The sequence below is a fragment of the Castor canadensis genome, chromosome X (assembly GCF_047511655.1).
Source record: "Castor canadensis chromosome X, mCasCan1.hap1v2, whole genome shotgun sequence".
NCBI classification, from domain to species: domain Eukaryota; kingdom Metazoa; phylum Chordata; class Mammalia; order Rodentia; family Castoridae; genus Castor; species Castor canadensis.
In genome coordinates, this window is record NC_133405.1 from 33,718,460 (window position 1) to 33,731,172 (window position 12,713).

The window sequence follows — 12,713 nt, forward strand, 5'->3', positions numbered from 1 at the left end:
GTGCTTGCTTAGCTCCCTGGGAAAAGGGCATCTATACTGGTTCCTTTGTGCCATGGCAGAAACAAATGGATGCATTGTTTTGGGCCCAAAGGAATAATGACACTGTTTTAAGTCAAAATAGGAAGTCAATAAAAATAACTAACCCAAAGGATAAGCTGTGGTAATGTGTAAAACATTATTCTTTGTTTAGAGCTCAATTTGAAGCAATAAAACTGATTATAAAAATGTTAAGGGGAAAAAGGAGGAATGATTTTAAAAGCACACTCGCTCTATAATATTGCCATACTTCCACTAAGGAAGGAAGATAAATTTGATTAAAAAATGGTAGAGTGCTACATAGATTTGTACAAGATCCTAAAGCAGTAAATAAATCTTCAGTGCTGTTAATGCATGTAGTTCCTAATCCTATAATTTTCTGGCTTAAGTGCTATCATCTCCAAAGATTTTCTTTGTAGTTCATCTGTGTTTTTCTTTTTTCTTTTTCCTTAAGGATGAGTCTGAATTCTTGTTTAGTTTTATTTATAAAAGAGTCATAAGTGTTATGAAATCAGAGGATTCCAAATTTGGGGGGGAATGCTACTGCTTTCTTTAGTCATTTACAACCTAACTTAGAGAAATTTGTCCCACTGAAGGGATCTATAATTATTCAATATGTCGATAACTTCCTGGTAGTCTTACAAATTAAAGCACAAGGCAAATCCAATAGCTTGGCTTCACAGGGATTTAATGCCTTCCTAGACAAATTTCAGTGTGACCAAACTGAAGAAAAATTTGGGGGCATGCATTCTTATCTAAAGGCAATGAAGTGTGATATTCCAGAAGTAAGCCAATTATGCAGATGAAGAGCTACTACTGCAGGCAGGCACACTACTTAGCCATCGCTGACAACATATTTGCATGATAATCCTCCAGATCCCCTGAATTTGTCCTACAATCTCAAGAGGTATTCAAACATTTAAAATTGGCTGTAGTCTCTCCTACAACTTTGTTCATTCTAAATTCTAAAAATAAAAACCTTTCCATTTATTTGTTTTATCCCTAAACATAAAGGTGCTGCTAGTGGAATTTTTAACTATGAAGTTGGGATTAGACTTACAGATCAATTTGGATGTCATGACACTAAGAGTGTTTGGATGCCTCTGAGTTGTGGTGGCAGCCACCACACTTACTGTAAAGGCTCAAGTTCTTACACTGAGTCACTTGATAATAGCTATTCCATTAATGACGATAGTTGTAAGTTCATAAAACTCAGCATTTGTTGGTGTATCATCAGACTGGCTATGAACAAGCATTTTATCCAACCCTAAAGTGTGATTGGGAGATACAATCTCCTAACCTCTTCTCCTTTTGCCAGACCTTGGTCACACAGATGACCATGATTATTCAGTAGTAATAGAAGACACTAGGCCCTAGCCTGATTTATAAGACATTCCTTTTCAAAATGCATATTTTATATGTTTACTGATGGGTCAGGTACTCAGGATAGAAGTGGTCAACTAAAGGCTTCCTGTGCTGTGGTAACTCAATGTGAAAATTGGGAAGCTTATATTGGACAAGTAGTTAATGGCAGTTACTAGATAGATTGATATAAATGATATAGATATGATAAATAAGTGATGATTGTCATGCAACAGGGCACATTTAGAAAAATAGGGGATTGTCAACTTCAATTGGAGCTAAAATACCTCACAAAAAAACGAAAGCTGATGTGCTAGAGACTCTACAACTGCCTACTCCAGTATCAGCATTCCATTGTAAAGATCACACAGGGCAGAGTGACAAAATTTCTAAAAGCAATGATTTTATTGACAGCTGCAAATCTCTGTTAAAACATGATAGACCCAAACAAAGAAATTTCACTTTTAAAACAAGAAAACTTTGCTCATTTTTGGAAACAAGCTACAGAAAGGGAAATGGAGACATTTTTATTTGTTTAAGACAGCTATACAGGGAGTTTCATTATGATAATTCCATGTATGTACATATTATATCCAATTTGTTCATTCCCTCCATTTTTCACCTTTCACCCTTAGTCCCCTTCTTATGGTGATTTCAACAGGTTTAAGAATTCTATATGCAATAGAAATATTAAACCAGCTGAAACCACCATAAGAAAGGGAATAAAGTAGAATGTAGATAATTAGAGTAGATAAACCAATTGGGTGTATAACACATATATACATGAAAATACCACAAGGAAACTCCCAGTATAGCTACCTTTATCTCAAACAAAAATGTCATTTTTTTTCTTTTTATCTTTTCTCGCTTCTCTTCTGCAAAATCAGAGAACAGGAGGGCAGAATAGGTCCTGTCCATGGGGGAGTGTTGGCACCAGTGGGATAAGGGAGATGATGGGAAAGGGGGTAGGAGAGTGAATACGGTGCAAAAATGTGTACACGTGCATTGTAAATGCAATAATGATACCTGTTGTAACTATTCCATGAATCAGGGGACAGAGGATAAAGGGGAGTTGTGGAGGGGGTGAATTCAAGTATGATACAGTTGATACATTGTAAGAACCTTTCTAAATGCCATAATGTACCCCATCCAGCTCAACTATAAAGGAAAAAAACAAAAGAAATTCTATATTCGTTCTTATAGGAAGAACATAACCATATTCACCTTCTTTACTTCCTTCTATGTCTCTTTTTCAAAAATGGAGGATAGGAAGGTAAAACAGATCCTATCTGGGGATTGGTACACACAGGAAGGATGAGGGCATAAGAAGAAGATTTATGAAGGTGAATGTGGTGGAAATATTATTACTCATGTATGAAAATGGAAAAATGAGACCTGTAGAAGCCATTGTAAGAATGGGGGTGGGAGGATAAAGGAGAATGATGGAGGGGGTGAATTTGACTAAGATATACTGTTAGCACTTCTGTAAATATCATAATGTATCCTCAGTACAGCAATAACATGATAGTTAAAAAAATAATTTCAGTTGAAAAAAAGAAAGGAAAATGGACAAATGACTGAAAGGGGATTAAAAGAAATTCAACTGACCCATAGTACTTGTCTGCAAAGTAATTCCTATGTCACAGTGTTTATTTGCTTATATTTTGTTACAGTACCAACAAGATTACCTACATAACGGAGGAATTTTAAAAGCACTAGACTCTTACTATGCCTATCAAAAAGAAGAAATTACTCAGGACATGTGGTATTAAAGAGATTTATTTTCCAGCAAAGTTATTTTTAATATGACTGATGAAACTTTGCAAGTTTCAACTATGTATAAAAGTAAGAATGTCTATTTTTAAGTTTTTATAAAACAAAGAATATTTTAAGTATTTTAAAACTCTAAAGACAAACATGATTCTGATACACAGTAATTCAGGATAGACTATGTTAAATTTTGCAACCATTCTACATGGGAGAAAATGTTTCTACTTTAATGTATTTAATTTTTTAAATGAATTTATTTTTAATATCTTGAATATTCCATTTGTGGAGTGGGGTCATTGAATTTTGTTTTTACGATATAGAGAGGTCAGGATTATTTTTTTCTCTCCAGTTTCTTATAATTTTAATGGATTTCATGATGACATTTTCACACATGCATGTAATATACTAAGATTATATTCACCCCTCATTGCCCTCTCTTTCCCTCCTCCTCTTATGGTTCCTTCCCCAAAGAGTCCCTCGCTTATCTTCATGTCCTATCTTTGAGATCTAGAGTCTGTATATGAGAGTGAACATGGAAGGCTATTTGTCTTTCTGAGTCCAGCTTATTTCACTTAACATACTAATCTCCAGTTCCATTCACTTTTCTGAAAATGACATAATTTCAGTCTTCTTTATGGCTGGACAATACACCATTGTGTATATAAACATTTGCTTTATCCACTCATCTGCTGTTGGGTACCCTAGGTTGATTCTGTTGTTTTGGCTATTGTGTATAGTACTGCCATAAACATGAGTCTTCAGGCATCTCTATTTTAAGCTGACTTACATTCCTTTGGGTATATGCCCAAGTTCTTTGAGGAACCCCTATACTGATTTCCATAGTGGCTGCACTAATTACATTCCCACCAACAATACATAAGGATTTCTTCTCCATCGCCAGCATTTGCTGTAGTTTTGCTGTTTGTTTACTTGATCTACATTCTGACCGGGGTGAGATGGAGTCACACCCTGGTTTTAATTTGCATTTCCTTTATGGCTAAGGATAATGAACATTTCATGTATTTCTCAGCCATTTGCACTTCTTTTGAGAACTGTCACCTCAATTCATTTTGCCCATTTATTAATTGGATTATTTGTTCTTTGTTGTTTTTAATTTTTTGAGCTTTGCATATATTCTTGATATTAATCCCTTATTAGGTGAATAGATGGCAAAGATTTTCTCTCACTCTGTGGGATAGCTCTTTACTCTGGTAATTTTCCTTTAATATGCAGAAGGTTTTTTGCTAATTTGATGCAATCCCATTAGTCTATTCTTGCTCTTATTGACTGAGCTACTGGAATCCAAATCCGAAAGTCAGTCATTGGGGAGGATCCAAGGTGGCAGCTAGGGTGCAGAACCAGAAAGTGTGAGCTCTGTGACTCCAAAACCTTGCTGAGATTCTGGAGCCACACTTGGCAGAAATAAAGCACCAAGGAGAATCAAAACCTCCAATGAACCCCTAGCCCAAAGGAAGCTTCTCCACAGCACATTACACTGAGAAAACAGGTAGGGCTGCTGCCACCACTGACGCCACCACTGCCGCTGGCTACAAACCTGCTTGGGAAACATTTGGCAGACCAAACAGGTGAGTGCCAAGCATCACGTGGTATTGCCCCAGCCACCCCTGGGATAAACCAGTATAGCCCCCTGGGCAGACTGACCCCCTCCCCCCACAAAAAAACTGAATAAACAATTAACTGAAAACTATCACACAGCAGAAGGGGTGGTAACACTGAAAGAGCACCAGAGAATGGGGAGGGGCAAGGAGGTAATCTCCGCACAAACTATCAGTAAACACTGGAAAGCCAGGAAGGCTGACAGCAGGCAGGTGATAAGCCACTGCCTGAAGTAAGGCAGGTAGTGGACCACAAAGCTCATCTCCTAAGCCAGTAAGCAACACCCAAAGTCAAATAGCTCTGCAAAATTGAAAAACAAACAGTGAAACTTCACAACATACTGACAGCAAGTGGCCAGCTGAGGGACTACTGACCTTGCCCCAGAGAAAGGAGGCGAGGCAAAAAAACAAGCTCCCAGTAAATAAGCACAGCAAAAAGCTACCTCCAAAGCAGGACAGCTGGTAGACTACAGAGATGATCTCCTGAACCTGAGGACAGCATGCAAACTTAAACTCCCATACTTCACTGAGGGAGGACCAGACCAAGCAGATGCCACTGCAAGACAGAAGAGAAAAGCACTACCCACAAGCCAACCACATGGCAAGACTACAAGACAGCTTCTTCTTAAATACCAACACAAGGACTGGCTGCTGGAGAAGTAAAACCAGAACTTAAACTAAGACTGAAATTCTAATGTTCCTGAACCTCGAAATTTTTGGTTGCTTGTTTCTTTTTTTTTCTTTCTTGTTTGCTTGTTCATCTTTCCCCATTGATTTATTTGGGTTTTATTTGTTAGTTAGTTTGTTTTATTATTGTGGGTTTTCTGTTTTCACTTTTACTCCTATTTTTTCCTTTTTTTTCTTTTCTCTCCCATTCTGACCCCTCTCACCCACTCTCTTCCCCCAGCACTCACCTTCCCCTCCCATTCTCCCCTAACCTGTCACCAGAACTACCCCTCCCTACTTCACACTCATCACCCACTGAACAACATACTATACCAACTTTACACAACCCCAAACTCCTGCAATCCTTAACACAAACACCCTCTTCTATAGTAAAAGAAATATACCCAAACACACACAAGGACCACAAAAACAGCAGCCCCCATACTTCTTTCCCCACTAACTCACCCCACTACCCATCTCCACCTTTAGTGCCACCCTATCCACTCCCCAAATATCTATAGCTAGCATTACAAATGTTAACACCCCAACTCCTACTGATTATAGATATTATCACCAGGGGATCTTCTACATAACACATAAACTACTGGTTAGGTATTAAACCTGTGAATTAGTCAATACTAAATTACACCCAGACCAGGGACAGAAATAGCACACATACACTTAGTTCAAAACCTAATACAACCACAAAACAAAAATTAAATCAAGAGACAGAAAACAGGTGACTGAAACCACCAATTCTCCTATAAAGAACATTGTTGCACAGTGCCAACTGGAGTGATGGAAAGGAGAAAAAGGGATGGAAACTATTCTCTCCCCCAAAATAATTTAATAGAGGATTCAGAAGAAAATGAAGAAAATGTATACTCAATTCCAGACTCCAACAAAACAAAGATAAATGACACCAAGGAACACAATGATGCCCACAAAAACCCTCTCAAATAAGAAATCTTGCAACTAATCACTGAGAATTTCATGGAGAAGATACTAGACATAGTTAAGCAAAATGTACAAGAGGCACTCAATAAATTTCAAGACACCAAAAGTAAAGAATACAAGAAGACACAGAAACAAATAAATGAACTCATAGGAGCCTTAAACAAATACCAAAGTGAAATAGAGAACACTAAAAAATAGAGATAAATGAACTAACTTGAAAATAGACAATATTAAAGAGGAATTGACCGATGATATGGAAAACCTCAGAAAAAATCAAACAGAAGCACAGAACACAGTGTAAGTCCACTTCAGCAGACTAGAACAAGCAGAAGACAGAATTTCAGAACTTGAAGATAAATTTGAAATTAAAGGAAAAACTGAAGAGCTATTAGTCAAACAACTCAAGACCTGTGAAAGGAATATGCAGGAACTCACTGACTCTATCAAAAGACCAAACCTGAGAATCATGGACATTGAAGAAGGAAAAGAGGTCCAAGCAAAAGGGATTTATAATATATTCAATAAAATAACAGAAAATTTCCCAAATCTAGAGAAAGTTTTGCCCAATAAGGTACAGGAAGCCTCCAGGACACCAAACAGACTTGATAAAATAGATCCTCCCCACAATATTATCATGAAAACAACAAGCACAGAGATAGAGAAAAAATATTGAAGAGAGTAAAAACAACATATAGAGGTAAGCTCATCAAAATCATGGCAGATTTCTCAATAGAAACTTTAAAAGCAAGAAGGGCATGGAGTGAGGTATTCTGGGCACTAAATGAAAAAAGTTCAACCCTAGGATACTCTACCATCAAAACTATCATTCAAAATAGATGGAGCAATAAAAATCTTCCATGATAAGCAGAAACTAAAACAATATATGACCACCAAGCCACCACTACAAAAGTTTCTCCAAGGAATTCTGCACTCAGAAGATAAAACCAAACAAAACTATGAGAGGACAGGAAATATCAAACCACAGGAGGACAAAAGACAAAGAATCAGCAAGTAGCATCGATTCAGCTGCAAACAATCAAATCTTTAAACAACAAAAACAACTAAACATGGCAGGAATCACCACATACCTATCAATATTAACACTGAATGTCAATGGACTCAACTTCCCCATTAAAAGATACCATTTGGCAAACTGGATTAAAAAGGAAGATCCAACAATCTGTTGTTTACAGGAGACCCATCTCATTGACAGAAACAAACACTGGCTTAGGGTGGATGGCTGGAAGAAGATTTTCCAAACTAATGCCACCACAAAACAGGCAGGAGTAGCAGTACTTGCATCAGACAAAGTAGGCTTCAAACTTACACTGATCAAATGAGATAAAAGACACTTCATACTAATAAAAGGGGAAATCCACCAAAAGGAAATAATAATCATCAACCTAATATGCACCCAATGTGCATGCAACCAATTTCATCAAACATACTCTAAAGGACTTAAAAGCACATATAGACTTCAACACAGTGGTAGTGGGAGACTTTAATACCTCCCTTCACCAATAGATAGGTCATCCAAACAAAAAATCAATAAAGAAATTCTAAAACTAAATCACACCATAGATAAAATGGACCTAGCTGATGTCTATAGAATATTTCATCCACCATCTGCAAAATATACATTCTTCTCAGCAGCCCATGGAACCTTCAAATATAAAAAAATAAAATAATCCTCTTCATTCTATCTGATCAGAATGCATTAAAACTAGAACTCAACAATAAAAAAACAGCAGTAAATATGCAAACACTTGGAAGCTGAACAGCACATTGCTCAATGATCAGTGGATCATTGATGAAATAAAAGAGGAAATTAAAAGGTTCCTGGAAGTTACTGAAAATGAAAACACAACCTACAGCAAAAACATTCCTAAGAGGAAAGTTTATAGCCATGAGTGCATATATTAAAAGGACAGAAAGATCTCAAATAAATGACCTAATGCTACATCTCAAACTCCTAGAAAAACAAGAGCAAGCAACACCCAAAACAAGCAGAAGAAGAGAAATAATAACAATTAGGGCCAAACTTAATGAAATAGAGACCCAAAAAGCCATACAAAGAACAACAAGACAAAACGCTGATTTTTTGAAAAAATAAAAAAGATTGACAAGCCCTACCCCTGGCAAATCACACTAAAATGAGGAGGGAAAAGACCCAAATTACTAAAATCAGAAACAAAAGGGGAGATTACAACAAACACTACAGAAATCCAGGGAATCATCAGAGACTACTTTGAGTACCTATATTCCAATAAATTTGAAAATCTTGAAGAAATGGAAATTTTCTAGATACTTATGACCATCCAAAAATGAACCAATAGGATATTAACCACCTAAACAGATCTGTAACATGAAATGAAATTGAAGCAGCAGTAAAGAGTCTCCCAAAGAAGAAAAGTCCAGAACCTGAAGGATTCTCTGCTGAATTCTATCAGACCTTTAAAGAAGAGCTAATACCAACTCTCCTTAAACTTTTCCACTAAATGGAAAGGGAAGGAATACTGCCTAACACATTCTATGAAGCCAGTATTACACTCATCTCAAAATCAGACAAAGACAACTCCAAAAAGGAGAAGGACAGACCAATCTCCTTAATGAACATCGTTGCAAAAATCTCCAATAAAATAATGACAAGCCCAATCCAACATCGTATTAGAAAGTTCATTAAAATGACATAAAGATCTAAAATCAATGACCTAATGCTACACCTCAACTCCTAGAGAAACAAGAACAAGCAAATCCCAAAACAAGAGGAAGAAGAGAAATAATAAAAATAAGAACTGAAAACAATGAAATAGAAGCAAAAAAAAACCACAAAGAATCAATGAAACAAAAAGCTGGTTCTTTGAAAAAATAAATAAGATTGACAGACCTTGGCTAACTTGACTAAAATGAGGAGAGATAAAACCCAAATCAGTAAAATCAGAAATACAAAAGGGGAGAAAATGACTAATACCACAGAAATCCAGAAAATAATCAGAGACCACTTTAAGAACATATATTCTAATAAAATTGAAAATCTTGAGGAAATAGACATTTTTCTAGGTACTTATTAACATCCAAAATTGAACCAATAGGATATTAATCACCTTAATAGATCTATAACACCAAATGAAATTGAAGCAGCAATAAAGAGTCTCCCAAAAAAGAAAAGTCCAGGACCTGATGGATTCTCTACTGAATTCTATCAGACCCTTAAAGAAGAACTAATACCAACCCTCCTTAAACTGTTCCATGGAAGAGAAAGGAAAGGAAAACTGCCTAACTCATTTTATGAAGCAAGTGTTACACTCATCCCAAAACCAGACGAAGACACTTCCAAAAAGGAGAAATAGGCAAATCTCCTTAATGAACATTGATGTAAAAATCCTCAATAAAATATTAGCAAACAGAATCCACCAACACATCAGAAATATCATACACCATGACCAAGTCAGCTTCATCCCAAGGATGCAGGGGTGGTTCAACATAAGCAAATCTATAAATGTAATATAGCACATTAATAGAAGCAAAGACAAAAACTACTTGATCATCTCAATAGATGTAGAAAATGCCTTTGATAAGTTCAACAACACTTCAAGATAAAAGCTCTAAGAAAACTAGGAATAGAAGGAATGTACCTCAACATCGTGAAGGCTGTATATGACAAAACTATAGCCAACATCATACTTAATGGAGGAAAATTCAACCACTTCCCCTAAAATTAGGAATAAGATAAGGATGCCCACTATACCCACTCCTATTCAACATAGTCCTGGCATTCCTAGCCAGAGCAATTAGGCAAGATGAAAAAAATAAAAGGAATACAAATAAGTAAAGAAACTGTCACAATTTGCTTTTGCAGATGACATGATCCTATATCTTAAAGACCCAAAAATCTCTACCCAAAAACTCCTAGACACCATAAACAGCTACAGCAAGGTGGGAGGATACAAAATCAACTTACAAAAATCATTAGCTTTTCTATACACCAACAATGAACAAATTGAGAAGGAATATATGAAAACAATTCCATTTACAGTAGCCTCAAAGAAAATCAAATACCTAGGAGTAAACTTAACAATGGATGTGAATGACCTCTATAAGGAGAACTACAAACCCCTGAAGAAAGAGATGGAGGAAGACTACAGAAGGTGGAGAGATCTTCCGTGCTCATGGATTGATAGAATCAACATAGTAAAAATGTCTACACTACAAAAAGCCATCTACATGTTTAATACAATTCCTATCAAAATCCCAATGACTTTCATAACAGAGATTGAAAAATCTGCTGTGAAATTTATATGGAAACACAAGAGGCCACGAATAGCCAAGGCAATACTCAGTCAAAAGAACAATGCTGGAGGTATCACAATACCCAACTTCAAGCTATATTACAAAACAATAGCAATAAAAACAGCATGGTACTGGCACAAAAACAGACATGAAGACCAGTGGAACAGAATAGAAGACCCAGATATGAAGCCACACAGCTATGCCCACCTTATTTTTGACAAAGGTGCCAAAAACATACGATGGAGAAAAGACAGATTCTTCAACAAATGTTGCTGGGAAAAGTGGTTATCTTCCTGCAAAAAACTGAAACTAGATCCTTGTCTATTACCCTATACTAGTATCAACTCAAAATGGATCAAGGATCTTAATATCAGACACGAAACTCTGAAGTTAGTACAGGAAAGAACAGGGAATACTCTGGAAGCAATAGGTATAGGCAAGGACTTCCTCAATAGAACCCTAGCAACTCAGCATCTAAGAGAAAGGATGTACATTGGGATTACATAAAATCAAAAAGTTTCTGCACAACAAAAGAAATGGTCTCTAAACTGAAGAGACTACCCACAGAGTAGGAGAAAATATTTGCCAGCTATACATCAGACAAAGGACTGATAACCAGAATATACAGGTTGCTCAGAAAACTAAACTCCCCCAAAATCAATGAACCAATAAATAAGTGGGCAACTGAACTAAGCAGAACTTTCTCAAAAGAAGAAATTCAAATGGCCAAAATGACAAAATGCTCACCATCTCTAGCCATAAAGGAAATGCAAATCTAAAGCACACTAAGATTCCACCTCACCCCTGTTAGAATAGCCATCATCAAAAACACCACCACCAACAGGTATTGGTAAAAATGTGGAGAAAAAGAAACCCTCATACACTGCTGGTGGGAATGCAAGCTAGTGCAACCACTCTGGAAAACAATATGGAGGCTTCTTAAAAAACTAAACATAGATCTGCCATGTGATCCAGCAATCCCACTCCTCGGGATATACCCAAAGGAATGCGACTCAGGTTTCTCCAGAGGCACCTGCACACCCATGTTTATTGCAGCACTATTCACAATAGCCAAGTTATGGAAACAACCAAAATGCCCCACTACTGACGAATGGATCAAGAAAATGTGGTATCTATACACAATGGAATTTTATGCAGCCATGAAGAAGAATGAAATCTTATCATTTGCAAGTAAATGGCTGGAACTGGAGAACATCATCTTAAGCAAAGTTAACCAGGCTCAGAAAATGAGGGCTTTAGATCTAAAACACATGCAGTAATATTATTAGATTTGGTCACATGCTAAGGGGAGAACACATACAGGAGGAATAGGGATAGGTTGGAAACCCAAAGCTTGAAAGTGTTTGATGTCCCCACTGCAAAGGAGCTAATATAGTAACCTTAAAATGACAGAGGTCAATATGGGAAGGTGACCGAGAAGTATTGAAGAGGTCTGGTAGAGATGAATCAATTCGGGTTGTAATACACTTGTGCATGGAAGCAATGCTAGGAATCTCTCTGTATAGGTATCCTTATCTCAACTAGCAAAAGCACTATGTCTTATTATGGCTTATGTGTGCTCTGCAACAAAACTAGATAAAAGGGCAGAACAGGTTCTGCCTGGAAGGGAGGTGGGGGTGGAAAGGGAGGGGGCAGGGGGCAAGGGAGAAAAATGGCCCAAACAATGTATGCATATATGAGTAAATGAATAAAAAAAAGAAAAAACCAGAAAAAAAGAAAGTCAGTCATTATCTGAGCCTATATCTTGAAGTGTTTTCCCTATGTTTTTCTGTAGTAGTTTCAAAGTTTCATTTCTTTTATTAAGGACTTTGATCCATTTTGAATTGATTTTTGTACTGAGTGAGAGATAGGGATCTTTCTTCAGCTTTCTACATATGGCTATCCAGTTTTCCCAGTACCATTTGTCAATGAGGCTATCTTTTCTCCAATATATGTTTTTGGCATCTTTGTTGAGAATCAGATGGCTGTAGCTGTATGGGCTTATTTGTGGATCAT